The sequence below is a fragment of the Schistocerca piceifrons genome, chromosome 4, assembly GCF_021461385.2.
Source record: "Schistocerca piceifrons isolate TAMUIC-IGC-003096 chromosome 4, iqSchPice1.1, whole genome shotgun sequence".
Lineage (NCBI taxonomy): Eukaryota > Metazoa > Arthropoda > Insecta > Orthoptera > Acrididae > Schistocerca > Schistocerca piceifrons.
This window is the reverse complement of record NC_060141.1, coordinates 258,558,391-258,583,086: the sequence shown is the minus strand read 5'-3', so window position 1 is coordinate 258,583,086 and position 24,696 is coordinate 258,558,391.

Below are 24,696 nucleotides of genomic sequence, written 5' to 3'. Positions count from 1 at the left end.
ATTCAAAATTGCTGTCCGTCTCTGGGAACGAGATCTCACCATAAAATCCGCAGCCCCGCGGTGACACGGTTTTCCAAATCAGGTTTCCTTCCTCCAAATGTTTGAATGGCTGACAATTTGAATCCCAAGCGGCGTGTCGGTGACAACAGGGAGTAATGAAGAGTAGGATACAACACGTCGGTTTTGACCAATGACGTCACAAGCTACCACAGATTATACGCTGCAAGGATATAAAAGCACAGACTGAGAAACAAAGGAATGTGCTAGGGTTGCCCAGAAAATAATGCACCGATTTTTTTTCTTCAGTTCTTTATTGAACGTAATGAGAACTACACACACGAAAGAATGGTATTTTATCTACACGTCCTATTTTTCCACGTAATCTTCATCCCATTCTATGGCCTTCCTTGTGTGTGAAACAAGGGCGTGTATGCCTTGCCGGTACCGATCCTCGTCCTGGTGGCGGAGCCCAGTGCGTCAGTGTGTGGAGCACCTCCTCGTCACCCTTCCAATCCTTCCACGAATGCGTCTGTCCTCACGAATGGCAACTTCAGCTCGCTGCAACGTGTCAGGTGTTACAGCCGTGGATTGTCTCCCCGATCCTGCAAATCGTGGAGCTTCGCTGAACCGCCTTCTGATGACCTCAGCCTCCCTGCCCAGCGACTAACTGTACTTCTATCGACAGCATATGCTCCATAGACTTTGCACAAGCGTTTGTGAATATTCCCCACAGTTTCTTTCTCTGCACGTTGCTTGTAACATACGTCACCTACAGACGCCGTTTTGAAACTTTCCTACAGCTACACTGCTACACTATCTGTCGGAAGTGACGGAAGCTTGGAGCACTCACTTAGGAGACTTCAAGTAATACATACGTAACGTTTCACATTCTTAGCACTGTTGTCGGCTGAGAAGCAAATTCGGTACATTACTTTCTGGGCAACCCTCGTAGTACAGACAAAACAACTGCGGACATACAACCCCCTTATATCCGTATTTCGTATGTGTAAAGTCTATCAGATTTTTTTTCTGTAGAAAGTCCTAGTGTCCTGTTTTTCAGCTGACCTGTACAGGTCAACTGAAAAATACGATATTTCCTGCTAGACTAGGATATTACTTATTCTTCACTTGACCTGTACAGATCAGCTGAAGTACAGGTTATTAGTGGCAGCGAAAGCATCAAAAGTGACACAAGTAACACTGGCACGGAGTACCTCAGTTGACATACTTAGGTTGTTCCTCTACAGGATATAAAGTTTACATATGTCGGTTTTTGTATTATGTGCTTCAGTTGACCTGTACAGCTCAACTGAAGAATAGGATACAACATTCGTAGTTCAACTGATACCAATGTTACGTATGTTTCTTTTTTTTCTCTTTTGCTTTCGCTAGTACTACTATGCTATTCTTCATTTGACATACATAGTACAGGATGCGAAACAACTGCAGAGGGAACTGCAGCCGGCCGGAGTGGCCGAGCGGTTCTAGGCGCTACAGTCTGGAACCGCGCGACCTCTGCGGTCGCAGGTTCGAATCCTGCCTCGGGCATGGATGTGTGTGATGTCCCTAGGTTAGTTAGGTTTAAGTAGTTCTAAGTCCTAGGGGACTGATGACCTCAGAAGTTAAGTCCCACAGTGCTCAGAGCCATTTGAACCACTTGAGGGAACTGCACCCCTGACGCCAGCATTTTCAAAGTACTGGTATTACATGAACAGTAAACACGAACAAACCCAAATACAACGCGGAATAGTATCAAAGACACTAAACTCACCATGCACAAACTCCTCCAGAGAAAAGCAAAATATCACATACCCGCATACACACAAGAAACACATCACAGCATACAAATACATAAAAATATAAACATACATTCAAAGACATACGACAAATAAACGAAATGAAACGCAAAAAACGAAAAACAAAACCGCAGATGAAACATTACCCAACACACCAAAAGGAAAAATGATGAAACAACACCAAAACCACGATATGTGCCAAGGTTAATAATTGTTTTGTGGACACTTTCATTCTAAAGAATCAGCATTTGGCTTGATCACGAGCTCAACAGGCTCCCCTCTCTATCATGATGATTCAAGTGCAAGGATAAATACACGCGGAAACAATTAGTGAAGTTATCCTGTAAATGATGGCTATAAAGAGTTGCACACACGCTATAATTTCATTAAATTATGAAGTCATTAGTTTCCTTTGTAATCATTAATCAATGTCGGAGCTATTAATTGACTACTGAATTACAAACAGTTTCACCATAACAAAGTGATTTATTGAGCTAAGGACATGGAAAAATGTACTATACTTTACGATAAATCCTCATAGTAAGGGCACAACGATTTGAATATTGAATAAGAAGTTGGCCACGTACTTGAAGGGGCCCCCACTCTCAAATAATGGGAAGAGCGATCTTATTAACCACTTGACTCCACACATTAAATGCTACGCCCCGATATGTAACAGTATCGCGATCGGAAGTGAGAACTGTAATGAGAAAAAATAGATAATTGGGTGTTACCGGCGACATCGAGAACATGTGCTGCTGAGGGCTTGAGTGCAAAAACTCTTACCAAATTCCTACAATACCGGAGCAGCCAAGATACTTTACCACACACATATTCAGCTGTACGAAGTCGGCAAACAGCAAACAGGTGGTGCAGTCGCTGAGATCTGCGCCGCCGGATATTCTAAAATGCTCCGTTCCATAAGGAAAAACCCGACACGAATTACTTCCGTCCGGATGACCGAGACAGTGCACGTTCTAGCTCGTGAAAAAGCGTCTCCACGAGGAGACACAGGGAAGAACTCCTAATACGCACCCGGGTAGTACTAGGGCTAGATCCAGAATGACCTCCTTAACGCACACCGCGTTCTCACTTCCCAAGCTGAGCCATCCCAAGGTGCAGTGGAAAATTCCACTAAACTGGCGGGCGACATACACCCATCCAATGGGGCCTTGTCCCTCCAACTTCAGGACGAGGCTCTTCTGACGTCACTGCTAATGATATTTTCATGGATATTAATAAATGGTTTAAAGCCAACTCACTGACATTAAAGTTCGAAAAGACTCACTATGTGCAATTCAGAAGAGGTTTCCACCCAGCATATGCCTAAAGTATGAAGAATAGCAGATAGAAGAGGTTGACAGTCTTAAATTCCTGGGATTACAACTTGCTAATAAATTCAGTTGGGAGGAGCACACCACAGAACTGCAGAAACGCCTTAACAAATCTGTATTTGCAATTCGAGTGTTAACAGACATAGGCGACATAAAAATGAAGAAGCTTGCATACTTTGCCTACTTTCATTCCATAATGTCATACGGTATAATATTTTGGGATAACTCTTCAAGTCAAACAAAAGTTTTCGGGTCGAAAAGCGTGTAATACGTATTATTTGTGGAGTAAATTCACGGACGTCCTGTAGAAACCTCTTCAAAGAACTGGGTATACTAACTACTGCCTCTTAGTATATTTACTCCTTAATGAAATTTGTCCTAAATAATATATCTCTTTTTCCAACAAACAGCTCAGTTCATACATACAATACCAGGAACAAAAATGATCTGCACAAGCACTTAATTTAGTTCAAAAAGGGGTCCACTGCTCAGGAACACTCATCTTCAATAATTTGCCAGCAAACATAAAAAATTTAGTTACAAATAAAGATCAGTTTAAAAGGAGCCTGAAAGACTTACTAGTGGCCAACTCCTTCTACTCAATTGACGAAATTTTTAATAGAAACAAATGATGTATTGTATATATTCATACTATTAGTATTGTCCGCAGCTCGTGGTCGTGCGGTAGCGTTCTCGCTTCCCACGCCCGGGTTCCCGGGTTCGATTCCCGGCGGGGTCAGGGATTTTCTCTGCCTCGTGATGACTGGGTGTTGTGTGCTGTCCTTAGGTTAGTTAGGTTTAAGTAGTTCTAAGTTCTAGGGGACTGATGCCCATAGATGTTAAGTCCCATAGTGCTCAGAGCCATTTGAACCATTTATTAGTATTGTTATTTCAGCTTTAAAAAAAATTGACATGTTCCACATCCACGAAGATCTCCTCAGCACGGATCTATGGAACGAAAAAATAATCTAATCTAATCTAAATCTAGAGTCATCGTGAACTGCCCAATACTTGCTGGTTGTATCGGGAAAGTTAGGCCGAGACGTCAGACTGTCGTAAAGCGATTACACCGGCGCCGGACCATCGCCTTCCCAGTTGCTTCACAGTGTGTGCAAGAGACCAAGACGCAAACCTGGTTGAGTGCGCAGAGGGATGGGCGCGCCGTTATTGGCGGTGGACCCTAAAGAACTCGCAGGAAGTCCGCATGAGAGTCAGCTTGCTTCTGCCTCCATCGATCCCCGCAGGTATGCTGGCTATGCCGTAGACCCCACCCAAGTGAAAACTAACAGTACTGCAAAGAAAATACGCAGAGCTTCACACAAAGGATGTTTAGAGTTCTCAATACATATAGCATTACTCAAAATGTCCCGTATAGACATAACAAAAATGGTGATAAAAGATGGCAAAAATGAGAGGGGACAGGCCGGAAAAGGCTTGTAAAAGACATGTCACCCTTCAATCGTCACTACTAAAAGCCATCCTTTTGCATAATTATCATTTATGCCGCAGCCTTCCCCCACTCTCCCCCCTTTACCAACATGAATTTAGGTAATTTTAGTGGTTACATCTGCCCAAAACGTTTAGGAAAACACTTAAACAGACAGTATGTATTTGGTACGCACCGCAGTCCCCCCCCCCCCCCCTTTTATACTTCGTTTTTCCAAAAGCAGACTCATCAGTTTTTCCAATCACACTCGCCTCCTCCGCATCGCCCATCCCCTCACAAGGATCTCTTTTACTTTATCTATTCCACACAGACTTCCTGACAAAAAGACTACCAATCAAGACTGGTACACTACCTCACACGACAAACAGGACATCTCCGACACCACCAATATGTGATCTTCATGATATCTCTCAAGTTTTTATTCAATAAAAATTCCGCTTCCGCTGCCGGTAACTTTCTTTATTCCACAGCAGGTGTCGAAGCTTAAAGCTTCATCTTCAGGTGCACCAAGTAATTATGAGAACATGAATGTGTAGTGGACGGGCCAACCAGACGTGGGGGATCACACCCACGTCGAACGAACGTAGGACCAGCAACCACAGTGCCCACCTGGGCAGCACTACACGGCAGCGTCTCTGGCTGCTGGTCCTCCGTTTCTTTGACGTGCGTCTTATCCCCCATGCCTGACCGGCCGACCGCCATACACATAGTATCTGTTGATCCATTGTGGACATGGGACAGCGGCTGGCCATGAAATTCGGCAACAACCGTGCAATTGAGATGTTATTTTATTTTATTTTCACTACCTGTTTCGGCATTCCTTTATGGCATCTTTCTAAACCGTATCCTAAGTGTGTCCTTCGAAGACTTGATTGCAATCCTTCGAACACTTGATAGCTATGGTTTTTTGTTTTTTCTTCTTTTGAGACACGCATATGGATCCTGAAGAAGGTATGATGGAATGCCGAAACTGGTAGTGAAAATAAAATAAAATAACATCTCAATGGCACGGCTGCCGGCGAATTTCATTTTAAACTGCCACACATATATATTCATAGTTATTTGGTGGTACATGAAGATGAGCTTTATGTTTCGAAACCGGTCGTGGAATGATTTTACAAAATTATTGGCAACTAAAGCAGATTTTTATTCTATAAATATGTTCCTCAGTTGCTGATGTTCACCTCATCAAATATTTTATATCCCTCAGGGCCAGTTTCGAATTCCCAGACTAGGTTACACTTCGAATCGAACGTCATATTTTATCTTTGCTACACCACCAGATGTATGAGTCTTGGGTACGACGCACTGGAACACTAATCAAGCGCACATGTTCGCCTTACTCACGACAACGAACATAATCAGCTGTTAGTCCACACAATTGCAAGAAACGAATGGTAAACAACATATCTACACCTAACGCCCAATTCAGTTCGTCCTTGTTCGTCCGGTACCTACAAAGGAACAATAAAAAGTACAAATTGTCCAGAATGAAAAATAATTCTTCCAAAATACATCAAAACGACTAAGAATGAAAATGAGTACCTCATAAATTCGAACGACACGCTATCAGACAAACGTATAATCCAAAATGTGTACGTAGGCGATTTACAATTACCATAAGCGACAAAAGGCGTGCACAATATTTATCTCTTAATAACTTATTCATTTATTTCTATTTACGATTATGACGCTTCGTCACAGAAGATAACAGATTTATTATTTATAGCTGGGAAATAAATTAATATCGATAACTAAAATATGACGAAATTGGTCAAAGCCGGCGAGTTGTATCCAGTTCTTCTGTATATCCTAGCAACACGTACCCAAGCCAGGCTGCCGACTTCAAGCAATTTTCAGCCCACAGAGATGTCAACGCGTCCGCAGCAACAGTGCACACCGAACTATACACAGTTCCTTCAAGAAGCAAGACCTGAGTACGCCGGATACGTCTATGTATTGCCGCTCGGTGCTGCCTGCCTGCCACCTGGCGGGGAGGCGTCCTTCATTGCCCAGTAACTGGTCAGAGCATTCGCCGTGGGTGGCTACTATCGATACAAGCTAGTGACCACGACGTATAACGCTCACGGCGCAGCATGTCGTGCTGTCCTAACCTTTTTCCGTGGTTATCAGTCTTGCGGGCCATCACGATATCCCATCCTGCGCCAGCCTCTTGATTTCAGAGTAGCACTTGCACCCAAAGTCCTCAATTACTTGTTGAATACATTCCAGTCTCGATCTTCCTCTACAGCTTTACCCTCTACAGCTCCCTCTAGAACCATGGAAGATATCCCATGATGTCTTAACGAATGTCCTACCATCGTGTCCTTTATTCCTGTCAGCGTCTTCCATTTCTTATTTTACCAGTCCTAATTTTCAACATCCTTCCACATCACCTCATCTCAAATGCTTCGATTCTCTTCTTTCTGATTTTCTCACAGTCCATGATTCACGTACATACAATGTTGAGCTCCAAATGTACATTCACGGAAATTTCTTCCTCAGATGTTTCACGCCGTTACACGACTAGTGCGTCTTTGGAGATGGGGACAAGGCAAACATCAGGACAACACAAACATCCATTCCCTGCGCGAAGAAAATCACCGAGCCAACCAGGAATCGAAACCGGGACACCACACTCTAGAAGCAGCAATGCTGTCCACTATATCACGAGCTGTGGACATTCTTTCTGCCAGGAATGCCATCTTCACCTGTGCTAGTCTGTTTTTTTATGTTTTGCTTGCCTTATCTGGTGTATGTCATTTCTCTTCCACGGTAGCAGAATTCCTTCAGTTCATCAAAATATTGGTCTCCAATTTTAGCGTATAACTAATCTCACATCTGCTGCTCCTCATTATTTTCGTATTTCTTCGCTTTATGCCCAATCCATACTCATTAGACTGTTCATTCCACTCAATAGGTCCCGTAATTCTTCTTTACTTTCACTGAACAATCACGTCAACGAATCTTATCCTCGATATACTTTCAGCATGACTTTAATCCCTTTTTTGAATGTTTCTTTTATTTCAGTCATTGCTTCTTCTATGTACAGAGTGAACAGTGGTGGCAAAAATCTGCATTCCTGTCTTACAACCATTTTAATCAGAACACTTCGTTCTCAGTATTCCAGTCTTATTTTTCCATCTCGGATCTTCTATGTATTGTATATTACCCATTTTTCCCTATACCTTGATTTCTTTGTTTTAGCATTTTTTCCGGTTTTTGTGAATAAGTCTTCTAAATATTTCGTGGGTTTTTCAATCTCATTTAGGATCTATTTGTTGGGTTTAAATTTAATTCTCGATTGCTATTTTTTTGTTAATCATGTTTTCCTGTTTCCTTTTCCACGAGCACAGCAGTTCTGTCTACTTTGTGAGAAAGCGCGCTACTGGACGAAGATATCTACACTACTGGCCATTAAAGCTGCTGCACCACGAAGATGACGTGCTACAGACGCGAAATTTAACCCACAGGAAGAAGATGCTGTGATATGCAAATGATCAGCATTTCAGAGCATTCACACAAGGTTGGCACCGGTGGCGGTACCAACAACGTGCTGACATGAGGAAAGTTTCCAACCGATTTCTCATACACAAACAGCAGTTGACCGGCGTTGCCTGGTGAATCGTTATTGTGATGCCTCGTGTAAGGAGGAGAAATGCGTACCATCACGTTTCCGACTTTGATAAAGGTCGGATTGTAGTCTATCGCGATTGCGGTTTATCGTATCGCGACATTGCTGCGCGTTGATCGAGATCCAGTGACTGTTAGCAGAATATGGAATCGGTGGGTTCAGAAGGGTAGTACGGAACGCCGTGCTGGATCCCAACGGCCTCGTATCACTAGCAGTCGAGATGACAGGCATCTTATCCGCATGGCTGTAACGGATCGTGCAGCCACGTCTCGATCCCTGAGTCAACAGATGGGGACGTGTGCAAGACAACAACCATCTGCACGAGCAGTTCGACGACGTTTGCAACAGCATGGACTATCAGCTCGGAGGCCATGGCTGCGGTTACCCTTGATGCTGCATCACAGACAGGAGCGCCTCTTATGGTGTACTCAACGACGAACCTGGGTTCACGAATGGCAAAACGTCATTTTTTCGGATGAATCCAGGTTCTGTTTACAGCATCATGATGGTCGCATCCGTGTTTGGCGACATCGCGGAGAACCCACATTGGAAGCGCGTATTCCTCATCGCCATACTGGCGTATCACCCGGCGTGATGGTATGGGGTGCCATTGGTTACACGTCTCGGTCACCTCTTGTTGGCATTGACGGCACTTTGAACAGTGGACGTTACATTTCATATGTGTTATGACCGGTGGCTCTACCCTTCATTCGATCCCTGCGAAACCCTACATTTCAGCAGTATAATGAACGACCGCATGTTGCAGGTCCTGTACGGGCCTATCTGGATACAGAAAATGTTCGACTGCTGCCCTGGCCAGCACATTCTCCAGATCTCTCACCAACTGCAAACGTCTGGTCAATGGTGGCCGTGGTGGTATCGTGTTGAAGCTGCATAGGCAGCTGTACCTGTACACTCCATCCAAGCTCTGTTTCACTCAATGCCCAGGCGTATCAAGGCCGTTATTACGGCCAGAGGTAGTTGTTCTGGGTACTGATTTCTCAGGATCTATGCAACCACGCAAAGTGCGTGAAAATGTAATCACATGTCAGTTTTAATCTAATATATTTGTCCAATGAATACCCGTTTATCATCTGCATTTCTTCTTGGTGTAGCTATTTTAATGGCCAGTAGTGTACTTTAACTGCCCGTGACACAACACCGAGAATAATGAGGAAGACATCTGAATTCTCTCTCAAGTGCTCTTTGATGGAGGATTGTGTGGTCAAGAATGTTCTCCCACAGGCTGCTAGGCCACCTACTGCTTATGCTTTACCGGAGACCCTCAAGGATGAGGCGCCATTCTGACTCGTCTTACCCGCCATTGGTTCGCCAGTATACAAGATGACGAAGTACTTGGTCAGTCTCCTCACTCTACATGTGGGAAACTGCGAACATCATATTAAATATTTGGCAGATTTTATCAGCAAACTGAACCGTCTTCGACTTAATCAGGATAACTTTACGGTCAGGTTTGATGTGGTGACGCTGTTTATAAATGTGCCTATCAAAGACTCTTTGGAACTTTGTTTGTAAGTGACGTGGTCAAGCTTGAGCTATTCAGACATACTCTTACGTCTTCTTATTTTCTGTACAACGGCCGGTGTTACACGGATGGCATGTAGCCCGTTAGCTCCAGATGTTGCAAACATCTTCACGTGGAATTTTGAGGATATTGTCTTCGACACGACGACATAAATCCTAGTTATTAGTTTCGATACGTTGACGACACGTTCGTCATTTGGCCCCACAGACGCGAGGAGGTTGACGAGTTCACGGAACACATCAACAGCATTAACGGTTATGTCCAGTTCACTATGGGTGTAGAAAAAGACAATACATTGCCCTTCCCCGATGTCTTCGCTCGCCGCAAACGAACTGGATGCCTTGACCGCAGTGTCTATATAGGGTGTCCGGAAATTCCCTTTACAAACTCCTTGTAGATGGGAGTGAGTACATAATATTTTGAATAGGAACCCTTGTACGGAATAGAAACCTATGTACCGTTTCCGTTCTTCAACGGTTTCAATTCAGATGTCTAACGCGTCTACGTCTGCTGAGGAAAAGAGAAACGTGTCAGAGTAGCTTGTCCTGGTATGCAATAGGATAGACAGGACGACGTGTAATACCTCAGATGTCACTTGATGTTGTAATGCATCATTACTGTCCTGTATTACAGTATGTTGGATTCTTTTTTACTTTGGAATAAAGCAAGCACGTAACGTTTAAGTGTTATTACAAGCAAATGTGCGTAAGTGATAAAGGGGTATTTCGTTATGTTAACTTCATAATTGTTGCCTAATAACTGTACTGCGTCACGCCTAATTCAGTTCCTCAAGCAGATGTGGAAGAGTTAAAAATCTGAATTGAAACTGTCGTAGAACGGAAATGCTACGTTTCCGGGCATGGGTTCCTATTCAAAACATTATATACTCACGCCCCTCTACAAGTCCTAGAAGGTTGTAACGAGAATTTCTGAACACCCTGAATTAAACCCACCCACACCGATCTGTACTTGCACGCTATCAGCCATCATCATCCGGCGCAGAAGCGCACTATCTTACAAACATTGTGCATCGTCCAAGAATGGTGTTGGACGCTGATAACCTGCCCCATGATGGAACTATTTACGCGACGTTTTTAGGATCAACGGCCATAAGGTTCATTAAATAAATCAAGTGATTTCAAGCAAGAGTCACAATAAGACGAGGAACAAAGTCTTGCTTTCTTAGCGTTCTGTGGCTCCATGACGGGCAAGATAAGCTGTTTGCTGAAAAGATATAAGATCAAATCGATCTTCAGGTCTCCGATAAATATCTGCCAATTACTGAGACCAGTGAAAGACAAAGCAAGTCTCAGAACACCTGGGATCTACAAGATACTTCGGGAGAGTGTGGCCACTTTTACGCCGGACAAGCAGTACGCACTGTGGAACAACACAGGAAGGAATATAAGAGTTTTATCTGCTGCGATAATCCGAGAAATCTGCTTTAGCTGAGCATGCTTTAGATAACGGACACCAGATAAAATCTGACGAAACGTCCATCGTTGTTCGCACTACATTGAGTAATTAACCTTCCGGTGGGCGCACCTGTGAAACTCGCACGAACGAGCGCGTGAAACGCTGACTGCTGCCTCCAGAAAATTGGCTTCTCCGCTCATGTAGCTGCCCTGTTTTCGATGTAATGTAGAGATAATCATTAGAAACAAATCGCGACATCGAACGGAATTATACACTCCTGGAAATTGAAATAAGAACACCGTGAATTCATTGTCCCAGGAAGGGGAAACTTTATTGACACATTCCTGGGGTCAGATACAGCACATGATCACACTGACAGAACCACAGGCACATAGACACAGGCAACAGAGCATGCACAATGTCGGCACTAGTACAATGTATATCCACCTTTCGCAGCAATGCAGGCTGCTATTCTCCCATGGAGACGATCGTAGAGATGCTGGATGTAGTCCTGTGGAACGGCTTGCCATGCCATTTCCACCTGGCGCCTCAGTTGGACCAGCGTTCGTGCTGGACGTGCAGACCGCGTGAGACGACGCTTCATCCAGTCCCAAACATGCTCAATGGGGGACAGATCCGGAGATCTTGCTGGCCAGGGTAGTTGACTTACACCTTCTAGAGCACGTTGGGTGGCACGGGATACATGCGGACGTGCATTGTCCTGTTGGAACAGCAAGTTCCCTTGCCGGTCTAGGAATGGTAGAACGATGGGTTCGATGACGGTTTGGATGTACCGTGCACTATTCAGTGTCCCCTCGACGATCACCAGTGGTGTACGGCCAGTGTAGGAGATCGCTCCCCACACCATAATGCCGGGTGTTGGCCCTGTGTGCCTCGGTCGTATGCAGTCGTGATTGTGGCGCTCACCTGCACGGCGCCAAACACGCATACGACCATCATTGGCACCAAGGCAGAAGCGACTCTCATCGCTGAAGACGACACGTCTCCATTCGTCCCTCCATTCACGCCTGTCGCGACACCACTGGAGGCGGGCTGCACGATGTTGGGGCGTGAGCGGAAGACGGCCTAACGGTGTGCGGGACCGTAGCCCAGCTTCATGGAGACGGTTGCGAATGGTCCTCGCCGATACCCCAGGAGCAACAGTGTCCCTAATTTGCTGGGAAGTGGCGGTGCGGTCCCCTACGGCACTGCGTAGGATCCTACGGTCTTGGCGTGCATCCGTGCGTCGCTGCGGTCCGGTCCCAGGTCGACGGGCACGTGCACCTTCCGCCGACCACTGGCGACAACATCGATGTACTGTGGAGACCTCACGCCCCACGTGTTGCGCAATTCGGCGGTACGTCCACCCGGCCTCCCGCATGCCCACTATACGCCCTCGCTCAAAGTCCGTCAACTGCACATACGGTTCACGTCCACGCTGTCGCGGCATGCTACCAGTGTTAAAGACTGCGATGGAGCTCCGTATGCCACGGCAAACTGGCTGACACTGACGGCGGCGGTGCACAAATGCTGCGCAGCTAGCGCCATTCGACGGCCAACACCGCGGTTCCTGGTGTGTCCGCTGTGCCGTGCGTGTGATCATTGCTTGTACAGCCCTCTCGCAGTGTCCGGAGCAAGTATGGTGGGTCTGACACACCGGTGTCAATGTGTTCTTTTTTCCATTTCCAGGAGTGTATATTTGGTTCTTGAGCATGATTCAAACACCTTCACTACCACTCATCACATAGAAATCAACGTGGCAGCACGGAGTGCTCCCATGCGCCCACAGGAGGGTTAAAGAAACCGTTTAAATAAAAATCACAGATAAAACCCTAAATAGAGACGGCGGCCTGCAGCTCAGCACGGAGTGGGATCCAGTGATCGGGCGGTTGAAGCGGCCACATCCAACGCCGAGTCAACGTACACTCACATATGGCGAGGCCACGAACATCCAGTCACAGGCTGTAGCACGTGTCTATAAGAGGAGTACTAGCAGCCCACTGGCAGTCATACCACTTGACAATGGCCAAGGAGAACTTGGCCGAAAACACGTGAATTTTATTCACTTGGCGCTGCTGGAAATACGAGAACTGTTTATTCTCTGTGTACTTCGGTCTGAACTTACATTTCTTTATTGTTTCCTTTATTGGTTTTGTTGTTGGCATATCTCTGTTATCTTTCTGTTTATTTTAACGAGTTTTCTGTTTTGTTAGAAAGCAAATGACTTATTTCCCTAATTTTCTAATCAACTTTGAATTTATTTCCCGCTCTAGGTTCTGTTTCTTTTTATGCTACATCATCATTTCATCAATGTTTCTATCGGATGATCTGTCTATGTTAATGTGGTATATAGTAATTTTATGTCTTGTGCACCCACTGAACAAATCAAAACAAGTATTATAGCACGAAACTAAAATTAACCTGCAAACCATAGTAATATTTATTCTAACGTATGTGATGCGAAACAGAGGAGTAGTTATTCTTACCAACGCCATAAATACTAGTTTATAATGGTTTGTGTGTGTAATGTAGGATGTTTGGAAATGATATAAAAATTTGAGGTATTATAAATGGTAATAGATGTGGGAAACCAAATATGCTGGCGCTTTATCTCTTACTAGTTAATCCACTGGATTGTGCTTACTAGACTCACAGAAGAGTGCCATTTTCCGAAACGCGGTGGACTCAGATGAAGACATACCTCCCAACATGCATGTAGCTTGTGAAGCAAGATGTTACCGTGTCAGACAATCTTGAGCGACTTCCTCAGTTGATGGTATGCTGCAGGCGGACTCTTGAGTATAGCTTGGGACACCAAGCTATGCTCTCCAAAAACATACGTTTTTCATATTAAGTGTATTGTGCTTACACCTACTGCCAGGTATTCCGTATCGTCGACCTCAGTAATCACTAGACATCGTGAGGTAGCAGAATGGAGCGCTTCGCGGGACACACGAACTTCGAAAGTGGTCCGGTGATTGGGTGTCACTTGTGTCATACGTCTGTCCGCGAGATTTCCACCCAAGGTCCACTGTTAACGATATGATAGTCAAGTGGAAACGTGAAGCGACAAGTACATCATAAAAGCGTACTGGCCGACCTCGTCTATTGCCTGATAGAGACCGCTAACAGTTGAAGAGGGTCTTAATGTGTAATAGGCAGACATCTATCCAGGCCGTGACACAGAAATTCCAAACTGCATCAAGGATCCAGTGCAAGTACTATGACAGTTTGGCGGGGGGTCAGAAAGCCTGAATTTCATGATCGAGCGGCTGCTCATAAGCCACATATCACGCCGGTAAATGCCAAACGACGCCTCGCTTGGCGTGAGGAGCTTAAGCATTGGACGGTTGAACAGTGGAAAAACGTTGTGTGGAGTGAGGAATCACGGTACACAATGTGGCGATGCGATGGCAGGGTGTTGGTATGGCGAATGCCCGATGAACGTCATCTGCCAGCGTGTGTAGTGCCAGCAGCAAAGTTCGGAGGCGGTGGTGTTATGGTGTGGTCGTGTTTTTCATGGAGGGAGCTTGCACCCCTTGTTGTTTTGCGTGACACTATCACAGAACAGGCCTGCATTGATGTTTTAAGCACCTTCTTGTTTCCCACTGCTGAAGAGCAATTGGGGGATGGCGACTGCATCTTTCAACACGATCGAGCACCTGTTCATTAATGCACGGCCTGTGGCGGATTGGTTAAGCGACATTAACATCCCTGTAATGGACTGGCCTGCACGGAGTCCTGATCAGAATGCTATAGAATACCTTTGCGATGTTTTCGAACGCCGACTTCGTGCCACGTTTCACCGAGTGACATCGATGCCTCACCTCAGTGGAGCACTCCGTGAAGAATGGGCTGCCATTCCCCAAGAAACCTTACAGCACCTGATTGAACGTATGCCTGAGAGAGTGGAAGTTGTCATCTAGGCTAAGGGTGGGCCAACAACATGCTGAATTCCAGCTTAACCGATGGAGGGTCCCAAAAAACTTGTAATTTTCAGCCAGGTGTCCGGATACTTTTGATCACATAGTTTATTTTCTTTCTGGCACTGTCTACAATACAAAATATTTCAGTAATTTGTTGAAAGACTGAGTGGTGAACAAAAGTTCTTAACAGTACCAGCAGTTGTGGTTTAATAGTAATGCGAACGTTTCAGTATCTTCAGAGAAAGAGATGGCTAAGCTTCATGGACATGTAATAAACACACAGGATACAAAACTAGTCATCCCCTGGAGACATGACGCAAATGTCATGGAACACAACGTCCAGCGTTGATAATGACCTCAGTTTGGCGAGGGAGAGAAGCCACAGGTTTATTCAGGTATGTCACATCCAGATAAAGACATTCAACGACTAGAGCCCAGAGAGCCACCAAATTGCCAGGATGTTATTTGCTACATTTCACCCGCTGTTGCAAGTAGTTTCAGATATTTACTACGAATCTGAGATCGGCTGTGTAGTATCCCATCCTCATCACCACTGTAGGCTGCTCGTCGCCACTGTAGAGTCTTTTATCAAGGAAGCAAGGAAGAGTATGTTATGGGTGGCCGGTATCTTCTTTCTACAGCACAAATGCGCACGTGGATAAACACGGTTCTTTATTTACATGAACATTTACTTGACTGAAATAGAGTCCATGTTTTGTGGTACAAGCTCATCCGTAATAGTCCTCTTTCAGACATTATCGGTAATCTTGCTATTACAAAATTTAGTTTCACTGCTAGTCCCGCTTTAGGCACTAATCAGGTCACCTGAAATGTGGACTGAGCCCGCACTGCGAGTGAATGACAAACGCCAACTCGATGAGGGAATCAGTGAGGCCCTCCGGTCAGCAGCGGCGGCGACCTAAATACCTGTTGTCGAGAGGGCGTTGGCAGTGTTTCCTGTCAGTGTGTCTCTGGCCTTTCTCTTGATATGTGTGCTTGATCCAGCGCCTGATATCGATCTTCGCGCTACATCTTTGCCGACCGGTGTGCTAGCGATAGCTTATGCCAGCACAGGCTGACTTAACAGGCCCATCGATATGTGACAGGCTGCTTTAGTTCACTAGAAACATATGTGTGCAGTACTGTGAACGCCGGTGTCGACTTGTTGGAAGATGAGAGTGTCCACAGCATAGCCATCATGAAGAAAGGGCAACCCTTGACCACCGAGGATTCTGAAATATACACTCCAGTTCGTGCCTACGCTAACCAGAAATAGTTAGCCCGAATTATGCACGAAAAACACTAGCAAAACATCACAGCAGCACCTCTGGTGTGGACTGTTCCCTCGACAAGTCACGTATTAAGCTCCTCGTCGTTGTGCTCAAAACCTGCATAATTTGAATAGAGGCAGAGTCGAGGCACATCAAAACACACCACACGCCTCCACTCAGGTACTATTCAGTGCTTGTGCTGTCTGGCCCATTGAAAAAATGCAGATTCTTGTGATACTGAAAGTGATGGTCTTTTGCAAAGTAGTTAACTGCAAATCCAGCTATCCATTGTATGCCGTTTCTTTCGCATCGTTCACTCAGAATCTGGTGGAACTGGAGCTGCATTCATCGATATCAGCAATTTTTGTTGGGTTTCAAGAAAACTGGGCCATGTTGCATCTCGTGTTGGTGCCGTTGGTAGTTTGGCGTCGTGTAATAGGGATAGTGACGTTTCGTTTTCTTCTTGTGTTTATTGGCGCCACTTCGTTGTTAGCGTTCTCTGTCCGCGAGTGGCAGCAGCAGCGGTTATCGATATCTAGTACCGTGGTACTATCTTTGGAAGGACGTCAAGTGTTTTCCGGGTCGGAGTGTGTCGTGGAATTCCGATGGAAAGGAGCAGCTGTGAGGTCTGACGGCGCGCAGGCTCTCCCAGAACGAGGGGCTGCCGTTCAAAAGGTTCAAATGGCTCTAAGCACTGTGGGACTTAACATCTGAGGTCATCAGTCCCCTAGAACTCATCTAACGACATCACACACATTCATGCCCGAGGCAGGATTCGAACCTGCGACCGTAGCGGTCACGCGGTTCCAGACTGAAGCGCCTAGAACCGCACGGCCACACTGGCCGGCGCTGCAGTTGCGAGGGCCACCATACCCAGGACGTTTGAGTTGAGTGAACATTAACCCAGTAGTGAAACCTCCACTATTTTGAGATCACGCCGTTTGTTCGTGCGTTGCTGCTCGCAGGGTCGCTGAGACAAAGAGCAATGAGTGGAGTGTTTGGATGTGGCGAGATTAGCCAACTATCCTCCGCTTCTTATTATTAATCATTGAATTCCTTGTGTAATTGGTGAAGTTCAACCAGCGGTATTTTCCTTCCCAGTGGCCACTAACGCTCCACTTAGCTGCCCTGGAGGTTAGCGTATTTTTGCAGCAGTGTACCTTTCCTCACCTTGCTGCTGCTGTCCGGTAAGGCGTGTAGTTAGACAGTCTCCTTGACTGTGGTTTGGATATGTTGTTTCTGTTGGACTGCTTTGGTCATAGTGGTTCCTTCTGCTTCTGGATGTTCTAAACGCCGGATTCTGAAGACGCAGTACCGTCCACCAGTTCCGCCTTGCCTGGGTTATTCCATCGTTGTGTTGGTTATCAGACGTTAGGTAGATTTTGCAAGAGTGTTGGTCTGCGTTTAAACTGTCACTAGTTTGAGTTGCCACCCGGTTAAGTGAATACTAACACTTGACTCCCTGTCTCATCGATTACGAAGTTGAACAACTTTCCTAGGCCGATGCTTGGAGCACTGTTTGAGGCCCACTTCTCTCTTGGTTTATCAGATTATGATTGTTTTTTTTTTTTTTTAAATATTTTAATTTTGAGTTATTACTATTGGGACCTTCAGCCGACTAGTAATTTGAATTTCTTGTCAATATGGCCTTCAGCCGTGAATGCAGCTCTTCAGAATGTTTAATTAGATATTGTCTCTTAATAGTGAAACTTCGATGATTTTATTTAAAAAAAAATAGTAGTTTAGTATTTCTTGGAGAAATTTAGCTGTTATTAAGAATTTGCTATCCAGGCCTTCAGCCGTTAAATTGTTTTTGAGTTATTACTATTGGGGCCTTCAGCCAGCAAATAATTTGAATTTCTGGTCAATAAGACCTTCAGCCGTGAATGCAATCTGTGTAAAGAATTTTTAATTAGGTATTGTCTCTTAATAGTGAAATTTTGACGATTGTGTTTTTTTAAGAAAAGTATTTTAGTATCTCTCCGAGAAGTTTAACTGTTGTTAAGAATTTCCTATCCAGGCCTTTAGCCGCCAACTTGCTTTTGAGTTATTACTATTGGGGCCTCCAGCCGACAAATAATTTGAATTTCTGGTCAATAAGGCCTTCAGCCGTGAGTGCAACCTGTTTAAGAATTTTTTATTCGAAATTTTGTCTTAAAAGTCAAATTTGATAATTGCTTCTTATTGTCAACCTCACTTGCAATTGGCTCCAAATAAAGTGTACGTGGTTAAAAAAATAAATAAATAAAACAACTGAGCAACCAACGGTAACTGAGTAAGGCCCCGTCCACACCTTTTCCTGCCTTCCTCATGTCACATGTTTCAAATTATCATTGACAAGGGGTGACTCTCGTTGCATTCGGTGAGAATATTTTTAAAACCACTGTTCTTACCCAGTGTTACACAGCTGCGAGTGGTGCAACATTCCTCGTAGACACGATGGACAATCCTCATTGGTACAGAAATCGGGCTACTTCATTCACAATGTGGTCGTGGTAAGGTCGAAACCTGACACCTCATTCTGCTATTCTGTCACTTTTGTCTGTCGGTTCATCTTACTGTGCTGATTGCATGTAACCGGTTGACACATTCACACCTTCGCTGCCATGAATTATGCCACCTGTGGAGGTTCAACGACTTCCTGGTACGGGTGCCAGTTCTACACCACCTACAGAATTCAGTCTAAAGCTACTGGTGTCCTCTCTTACGGGAGTGACTGAAGCCGTTGTTACACGATACGCCTAACGTATAAAAGTTCGGTGTAGACGGCCTGTCACCTATCAGCAGAACATGTGAAACGACGACTTCAGCAGACGATTTATCCGCTCGGGGAAAACTTGAATCGTTAAATTCGACCGTGAATCCGTGCACGTACGTTAGAGGAGCCGTTTGCGTGCATGCGCAGAACACAGGATTCTGAGTGGCCTTTCTAGTTCTGTTTCCACCTCTGTCAGCAGACGAGTATAAGTGAGCTTTTACGGACACTTTTGGCTACTGTACGAGATATTTTACAAACTTTTCAATGAGTATTTTTTTTTGTAAATACAATAATAAAACGTATGAGATTTTTCTTTTGTATTGCCTTTGAGGAAAGGTGTAAATCTGATGACAGCTTCTTGTTGTAGAAATGGATTGGAACGTAGAAAGTATAAGCGTATTTATTGAGGCATACAGGAAGCAAATGTGTATGTGATCCTCTACATACCGTGTACCACAATGAAGGTCTGTCTACGCATTTTTAACTCTGAGTTTATATGTTTTATGCAAATAGGCATGTAATTTTACTTTCTATGTGTCTACGTATCACCTCAGTTTACTTTGATTGCATCTTTTGTATTGTTTCAGAATACGAAGAAGGATAGTGTTGAGAGAGCAGCGACAAGAAGCATAGCAGTTGTGTCGAACGCTACCAGTAAAGACTGAGAAACCGTTTTGCATCTTGTGCCGGCTACATGACATAGCTTCCCTCGTTACTGTGTCAATTGCTCGAATATTGTACAATATACAGCAGCTTCAATGAACTTGTCATACGTCGCTCGCTTCACGCCTCCTTCGTAGCTATGGACGAACCCAATTCCTACTCCTGACAATACGCCGGCGTTCTGCCCTTCTCCTGACGATTACGGCAGCCAATGTCGCGATAAATGCTGCGTAGATTATTGCATCGTCCATATCCAAAGTACTGTGAAACATAATCATTTGCTCCTATCAGCTTGACATAAAACGAACACTTTAGTTCATAATTCTGTGTAATCATAAGGTAATAAGAGAACAATAAAGCACTCCATCTTCAGGCCACAACAGGACCATTAGGACCACCCGACCGCCGTGTTATCCTCAGTTGAGGATGCGGATAGGAGGGGCGTGGGGTCAGCACACCGCTCTCCCGGTCGTTATGATGGTATTCTTGACCGAAGCCGCTACTATTCGGTCGAGTAGCTCCTCAATTGGCATCACGAGGCGGAGTGCACCCCGAAAAATGGCAACAGCGCATGGCGGGCTGGATGGTCACCCATCCAAGTGCCGATCACCCCCGACAGCGCTCAACTTCGGTGATCTCACGGGAACCGGTGTATCCACTGCGGCAAGGCCGTTGGCGCAAGACAACAATAACTGCTTAATAATTACGAACCTAGACCTCTCAGAAGATTTAATATGTGTAAATAGCAGCTTTACAAAAAGATCGTCTTTCCCACTCAACAACGTTAACGAGCGTACAGTTCAGGATATGCAGTCCTGCGTCGCTGGTTAGAACTTGTACAAGTTAGACTGCGTTCACAGTGGCGCCGACAACGGTCGTCAGACGCTGTCGCCAGGCGTCGCCCGATAACATCGGCCGACAGCGTGGATGCATTATGTCTGATGTCCTTCGTCGGCGGAGTGAAGGAGGTTACGTTAGGCTGAAATCTATTCTATCTGTGAAGTAGGTTAAGTTCTAATCTCCTGGAGTGGGATGGATAGCACGAAGCCTTTTTGCTTGGAAGCGAGCACTGCTTTGCAGATTTTGCTGTTAAAAAGATGCTGAATACATGTGAATGAGTGTGTGTGTGTGTGGTTTGAGGTTTTCGGGCGCTAAACAGCGTGGTCATCAGCGCCCAAATGCATAGAAACAGGAACACATGTGGTGAAGGGACGAAGACGGACAGCGAACAAGGAGAGCGGCTAAAAGACACAGGCCTGACGCAGCTGTATGCCTCGAAAAGAACGTGGCTAGTACTGAACACTCTGTCCTCAGTTATCGGAATAACCAGAAAAGTTTAACGAATATGTGAGATGATGGGAAAAATGTTCTGTTTCTCGAGACAATACCGGTGACCCTAAAAATGAGCCGGCCGAAGTGGCCGAGGGGTTCTATGCGCTACAGTCCAGAACCGCGAGACCGCTACGGTCGCAGGTTCGAATCCTGCCTCGGGCATGGATGTGTGATGTCCTTAGGTTAGTTAGGTTTAAGTAGTTCTAAGTTCTGGGGGACTGATGACCTGAGAAGTTAAGTCCCATAGTGCTCAGAGCCATTTGAACCATTTTTTGAACCTAAAAATGAAAATTACAAAAAAAAAAAAAATTTCAAATGTGTGAAATCTTACGGGATTTAACTGCTAAGGTCATCAGTCCCTAAGCTTACACACAACTTAACCTAAATTATCCTAAGGACAAACACATACACCCATGCCCGAGGGAGGACTCGAACCTCCGTCGGGACCAGCCGCACAGTCCATGACTGCAACGCCTGAGACCGCTCGGCTAATCCCGCACGCCTGAAAATTACAGCATATGTTCCATGTATTTATTTAAATCTGTGTAGACATAAGTCAGTTAACCTTCAATGAATGTCATTCATCATATGTGTCAGAGACAAGCATAAAATTTGGCATAAGATACCCTGAACATCTAAAGCACTGAAAAGTGGAGTACATTCTGCACACTACATTGGAAACCCTCAAAAGCTCTATTACAGTAACTATAAACATATGATACGCCACCTTTCTCACCAGAAAAGTTATTTTTTGAGGTTATAATTTATGCTTAAAATTTCCAATAAAGATTTGGCTATTTGTTTTTTTTTTTTTCTAATACACCTGGAATTACAGCCCATATATTCCTAACTATATTCCGATTGTAATTTTTTTATCCTCGGATTATCAAAAACTCACCCTTTCTTGAACTAAGCTTATCAGCTTCTCACACTCAATATTTCGTGTGCGGAACGTCAGTCGATTTGACCAAAGAAAAGGAACTGATCTGAATTTCCCCGACTGTCGTCAGAAGTCATTACGCTCGGGCAGTGCGATCGGCTACAGTGTGATCGCAATCGAAGTGTCGTAATGATTTGAAAACATCGGTCGTCTTTGACCGATGTCAGTCGTCGGCGGAATCCTCCGATATCGATGCTACTGCGATCGCAGCCTTAGGTATATCGTGTTATAACGGCGAGCAAAAAAGTCAGCAGTTCCAGATTTGTACGCTTGGGGCGCTAGTGCAGACTTGTATAAGGCAGGTGTACAGTGTAACAGCAGCTTTATATGTCCGGTGAGCTTATTAAGTGATGCAAGTCTACGAGGACCTACTTGTAAGGCGATAAATGAAGACGAGAACAAATTCCGATACTCATTGCGTTCTGGAAAGTATCCATCCATCAGTGAGGTCTACAATTTGCCGAGCGTCTCGGTGCGGGCGGTCATTATTCATTCGTCACTTAGCGATCGAAGTGCTTAGCCAAGCGGAGCTGCCGGCTGCAGGACGCGGCGTTATGCAATTCTGGTTTAGCAGTGGGCGGGGCCGGCCGGCTGGGCAGAGTAACCGCGATCGCCGCCGGCTTTTTTTTCCCTGCAAAAAATTTTTTCCTGCACAGCTTTCTTAAGTAGGGACGTTCATGAAACTGACCAATTTTCAATTTATTTTTTATTTATCAGTAGAACTCATGCACAATAAGTTCCCAAAGTTTCAACGAAAAATTCGCGTACGAAGCGCCTTAAAAATACAGATTAATATGTTCTTCATCATTTGTCCCAAATTATCCGGTGTAAATATCTGCCGGCCGGTGTGGCCGTGCGGTTCTAGGCGCTTCAGTCTGGAACCGCGTGACCGCTACGGTCGCAGGTTCGAATCCTGCCTCGGGCATGGATGTGTGTGATGTCCTTAGGTTAGTTAGGTTTAATTAGTTCTAAGTTCTAGGCGACTGATGACCTCAGAAGTTAAGTCGCATAGTGTTCAGAGCCATTTGAACCATTTTTTTGTAAATATCTGCAGGCCCAGAGGGATAACAACCCAAACATTCGCAAGGAGAGGTTTCCATATTGTATCTTGGGTATTGTCAAGCCCTCTTACAGATTTCTGGCCGATCCTGAATACCTAAAAACATGTATTTGCGGCAAAACCCTGAATCCATATGAGACTCTAAATTCACTCATATTGAATCGATGCCCTAAAACCATGCTTTCCTCCACGATGGTTGTCAGAATTGCAACTTATGATGCAGTTCTTATATCTAATGATGGGAACATAGGGACGGTGAAGGTGTTAGACATCTACATCTACATTGTTACTCGGCAATTCACACTTAAGTGCCTGGCAGAGGGTTCATCGAACTATTTTCATACTACTTCTCTACCATTCCACTCTCGAGTGGCGCGTGGGAAAAAGGAACACCTAAATCTTTCCATACGAGCTCCGATTTCTCTTATTTTATTATGATGATCATTCCTCCCTACGTAGGTGGGTGTCAACAAGATATTTTCGCATTCGGAAGAGAAAGTTGGTGATTTAAATTTCGTAAATAGATCTCGCCGCAAGGAAAACCGCCTTTGTTTCAGTGACTACCACCCCAACTCGCGTATCATATCAGTGACATTCTCACCCCTCTTGCGCGATAACACGAAACGAGCTGCCCTTCTTTGCACTTTTTCGGTGTCCTCCATCAATTCTACCTGGTAAGGATCCCACACCGCCCAGCAATATTCCAGCAGAGGACGGACAAGTGTAATGTACGCTGTCTCTTTAGTGGGCTTGGGTTTGTCGAATCTTCTAAGTGTTCTGCCAACAAAGCGCAGTCTTTCTTTCGCCTTCCCCACAATATTATCTATGTGGTCTTTCCAATTTAAGTTGCTCGTAGTTGTAATTCCTAGGTATTTAGTCGAAGTGACAGCCCTTAGATTTGGGCGATTTATCGTATACCCAAAAATTATCAGATTTCTTTTAGTACCCATGTGAATGACCTCGCACTTTTCTATGTTTAGTGCCAATTGTCACTTGTCGCTCCGTACAGAGATTCTCTCTAGAACATGTTGTAATTGGAATTGATCGTCTGATGATTTTACTGGATAATAAATTACAGCGTCATCGGCAAACAATCTAAGGGGGCTGCTAAGATTATCACCTAGACCATTTATGTAAATCAGGAACAGCAGAGGACCTATGACACTACCTTACGGAATGCCAGATATCACTTCTGTTCTACTCGATGATTTACCGTCTATCATTAGGAACTGTGACCTCTCTGAGAGGAAATCACGAATCCTGTCACACAACTGAGACGATACTCCATATGCACGCAATTTGATTAATAGTCGCTTGTGAGGAACGGTACCAAAAGCCTTCTGGAAATCTAGGAATATGGAATCGACCTGATATCGCTCATTACTTCATGGGAATAAAGGGCTAGCTGTGTTGCACAAGAGCGATATTTTCTGAATCCGTGTTGGTTATGTAGCAATAAGTCATTTTCTTCTTTCTTAGAGTGGAAGGACTTTTAAGACAGGAAATTTCACTCAAGATATCTTGACGAAAATAGAGCAGCTGAAAAGTCAGTTGGATGACCTCGTAAGAAAAA